General features: G+C 43.5%; 1 non-coding gene across 1 annotated transcript; it reads left to right on the top strand.

The window, feature by feature from the left end:
• The first annotated feature begins 712 nt into the window (after positions 1 to 712).
• trnas-uga (transfer RNA serine (anticodon UGA)) lies at positions 713 to 794 on the top strand. The gene has a single exon. It is a non-coding gene; the product is annotated as a tRNA-Ser (tRNA).
• Positions 795 to 4,630: the final 3,836 nt, after the last annotated feature.

Raw genomic sequence — 4,630 nt, 5'->3', positions numbered from 1 at the left:
GTTATTGTCGAACTGACAATTAAGAAGTGACTTGACTTGATATTCTAGAATAGATCCTGATGGTTGGAAAACTGAGATTGTCACTCCACTCTGAAGGAAGTTAGGCTAAAGAAAGGAAAATATAAGAAATGTAGTCTGACTTCAACGTGTTCAAAAACTCAAAAGATTCGAAGCACATTGAAGATCAAAGTCAGTTGAGGAGAAAGGGCGGAGATTTGTCAAATAAATCATCGTGTGGTACGGTGATGCACCTTGGAAGAAAGGATAAAAAAGTCTCTAAATGGGGATGGTTTTCTGAAATCAGAGGTGCAAAGAGACCTTGTGCAATATTCCCTAAATATTTACTTCCAGGCTGAGTCAGTGGTGAAGGAAGGCAAATACAATTTTAACATTCATTTCAGGCGGAGTAGAATATAAAATAACAATGTAATGTTGACATATGTCCGTCATTATAAACCAAATTCTGATCTTGATCTTTATCCCTAATACTGGACATCTCCTTCATTTACGATACTGACGGCAGTGTTAACCCTCCACACCTCGTTCTGACCTAACGGTGTTGAAACAAATTCCACAGCTGTCCAATTATACTATTTGTATTGGAATAATGATTCACTTTTTCCATTACTAAACAGAAATCAAATAAAATGCTCACTTCAGGGGCAGTGCTACGGTGGGTGCTGAACATTGATGCGATGCTGAACATTCTTTAGCTGCGATGGCCGAGTGGTTAAGGCTTTGGACTTGAAATCCAATGGGGATTCCCCGCGTAGGTTCAAACCCTGCTCGCAGCGCTCACACCAACAATCCCACTGCCAATAAAATTTAACACCCTCTGTGTTCAGTTGAGAACTGCGTATTTTTATACTCTTCAACACAATTCAAGACAATACATTTCTACTCATTGTGCAAAGTTCATTTCTATTTCGACTCTGATCAATCCCCTCGAGTCAGCTTAAACTCTCTGCAGTTCGGAATTTTACAGTCTTGTAAAACTAAAAGAATCAAACACCGAGATTCAGCGTCTGTGTAAAGAAGTGGACTCTGTCCTTTCGCTCTACGATTCGCATGGAGAGGCATTTTCATCCTCTGTCAGATTCTAATCTCACTCAATTCCTGTGTTACTATAGTTGTGGCAGAGTCCACCCGAGGGCATTAGCGTCTCCCTCAGCTGTAGCTGGAGCTTTCCCCTGATCAAATCTCCGGTACGTCTCTGCAGCTGGAGATGTTGCAGATCACGGGCAGCAAGCGGTAGAAGCGAGCAGTGTATGGCGAACGACCCACAGTGTCATTGACTACAGATCCCCAATCCCTGAGATTCGATGTAGTACAGTTCCCGGCAGTGAGACCATTCGTCAGGCCGACTTTATTTCATTCATAATCCGGTCCTGGCATTTTAAGTCGCCGTTCTGTATGCACGTCAGCCGGGAGACCAGTTCCATGAGATTAAATTGTTGCTGAATAGAAAATTCCGAAACGTTACTCCCAGTGTAAGGGGACAATGCCAGTTACTGATGGCTCCCGTCCGTTTATGTCATATTATCACGGCTGCACTTCCCCACGTTTCAAACTATCTTCTTTGGCTGTTTCGCAACCCACGATTTCCTTAATTTTTTTTAGAAAAAGCGCCCATATCCTATTTAAATCAGCCCTGTGCTGTAACATCCACAACCCTGCCTCGTCGAGTAGTCTCTGGTATCAGGAATGTATGTACAGATATTCCGCTTTAATTCCTATTTAAACGATAATTCCTCATCCTGGAAATTTTCCTCGACTGTACGCCTCATCCATCGCCTTAGATTCAGCCCTTATTCTATATTCTGTAGTGAACAGTTTTAACTTCAGTTGTTCGTCAGAGGATGTACATTCCTCACGGGAGGTGAGTCAGTTAAATTGTTCCGAGCTTCTCCGGTGCTACTGTACCCTTCCGCACATATGGGGAGTGAAATTACCGTCACCGCGTCAGCGCCTACCACAGAAACCTGTACAAATATATTACAATGTTTCCTCTATTTCTAATTTCCAATCGAGTTGCAATGAACTACAATCTGCAGTTGCCTTGCAAAATACCTTATCCACCCATCGGCTCGCCATCTCTGCTTCGTGAACAGTTTCCTTTGACAGTCACACCGCAACCGATCGTCCTTTATTTAATACCAATCCCAACGAAGTACATGACCTCACAGATTCCGGCAATAAACACTTTTGTCCAGTTTGCGTTCTCACTGAACGGACCAATTGCAGCCTAAATATTCTCATTGCATCCCACTGTCCGGCTACGTCAGGTCATCAGCCTCACACAGTAAGGGCAGCTCATTAATGAGGGACGATAATAGACCGTCATGACACTGCCGATGAAAATTCTTCCAATCTGCAAAGGAGCAAAGTCGACACAGATGGCACCGGATATCAGGTTTGAACCTGGGTGTCTAAGGTTATGAGACAGAAACACACACTCAGCGGTTCAGGAACAGCTTCTTCCCCTCGGCCATCAGAATCCTGAATGCACTTTGAAGCTTTGAACACTACATCACTTCTTTAATATACAGTATTTCTGTTTTTGCACATTTTTCATAATCTATTCAAAATACGTAATTGATTTAGTTGTGTATTTATTATTATGATTTATTATCATCATCATCACTTTCTCTCTCTGTTAGATTATGTATTGCATTGAACTGCTGCTGCTAAGTTAACAAATTTCCTGTCACATGCCGATGATAATAAACCTGATTCTGATTCTCTGTTCAACGCGGTACTTTCCCGATTCGATTTTCATTAACGACATGGATTTCGAGGTACTGAGTTCTGGTACCGTATCCAGCGCAGATCTGGAGCCGGTAACACATTCTTCAATAAATCCTGTTCCCTTGGCTGGGGAGATTCGAGGATTTGTGGAGTTGACATCCATATTTCTGCCAGTTCAACGCTCGCAGCATTTTTAGCTGAGAACATATACCAGATTAGGAGGTCCTCATTCAGTATTACAACGGAAAACATTGAAGATTTCTTCCACCATACGCCCCTCACACCCGCATATGCTGGTCGACGTCTTGAGTTTCTACTACGCGGAAATAACTGACAGTGACTCAATTCATCTGTATCTGGTGATGGATCTAACCAAGGGGATCATGCATTATATGTAGTTGGTGATTACCTCAAAGTGAACTCAAATTTATATTTATGCGCACATCTATGTGTACACACAAGCGCAATGAAAAACGTACTTGCTGATGGGTGGGGACAGGTGGAAACTACCCAAATCTACATACGAATACAGTTTATTTAGCTACGATATTTTCACTTTGCAACCGAGTGTCTAACAATAGATTCTGAGTAGAAACAGGGCGATTGATGCCGGTGTGTTCTACAACTGTACGGATGCAGAGCGCCTCGTTTCGTTCACCAACGTACTTCCTTAAGTTAGACAGCGGGCGATTTATCGCTCTGAGCAGAATCCTTGCATCCAAATCAGAACTAACTATGGAATGTTAAGAATTAATGGCACTAATTTAATGTTAATTACCTTTATAATTGAAGAAACTGAGAGAACGGCGTCAATAAGTATAACGTTCATCCCTCTGTTGAAGGGCAATGTGTAAACGCAGGAACCATTTCTCTTCCTCAGTCCAAACGGTGATAATACTTACGAGCTCTGCAGCGTTCGAGTTTAAATGAAGGGACGGACAGATCCACTTCGTTTTGTCGGTGAGGTGAGTTACTCTGGTGGTCAAGAAAACACTGGGAGGAAAAGAGTGGAAGAAAGTGAACATGCAATTGGTAAACTGCCGTGTAACCCTCTCTCTCTCTCTAACTGCCTTTCAAACTTCCTCGTTTATCTTTCTTGCCCTGTCTACGATGTGACTCCCTCTCTCCCCTGCCTCACTTCCATGTCTCTCTCTTTAACACACATACACACACACGAACGCGCGTCCGCTCACACACATTCTGTCTCTCTCTCCCCCCCCCCCTCTCTCTCTCTCTCTCTCTCTCTCTCTCTCTCTCTCTCTCTCTCTCTCTCTCTCTCTCTCTCTCTCTCTCTCTCTCTCTCTCTCTCTCCACATCTCAGTCCCTCACTCCCACACTTTCCTCACAAGTTGAAGCGAACGCTTAGCTATCAATATCCGTGTTCAGTGAAAGGACTGAGTGAATGCAGTGGGACGTTTATAGATTTTCCTTTACAAGACAGCTAGGTTGGGGCGCAGGGGAGTAGGTGTAAACTGGTGCTGAAATGTCGGGGCGAACAGGTAATATGACATGAAGGAGTAGCGATTTTTTAAACAAATCTGCTCCTGTACTTTGGTTCAGTGCTCTGATATGACACGACCACCATGTGAAATTTCGGTTAGCTGAAAACACTTGAACTTTCAACATAATAATTTTTACATGTTCAATGTTGTTCAGCGGCTGAGAGACGGGAGATTGAGATTATGACTGATTCGCTGAAGTGGGCAGCACGGTCTCTAAACGGGAAAAGCTTTCGCCGTTTCATATCACTCACTGTACAGACTCCCCATTGCTCTCTTGTCTACCGAGCGACCCCGCCTATTGCCACAGACAAATCGGTTCGCTGACCTTCCGTCAAATCAACCTCGCCAATTGTCTCTGAGGCGGTTTAATGGCCCGACAT

Source organism: Hemitrygon akajei, unplaced genomic scaffold (assembly GCF_048418815.1).
Source record: "Hemitrygon akajei unplaced genomic scaffold, sHemAka1.3 Scf000053, whole genome shotgun sequence".
Classification (NCBI taxonomy): Eukaryota; Metazoa; Chordata; class Chondrichthyes; order Myliobatiformes; family Dasyatidae; genus Hemitrygon; species Hemitrygon akajei.
The sequence above is the reverse complement of the archived record's forward strand: the minus strand, read 5'-3'. Positions and strand labels throughout refer to the sequence as shown.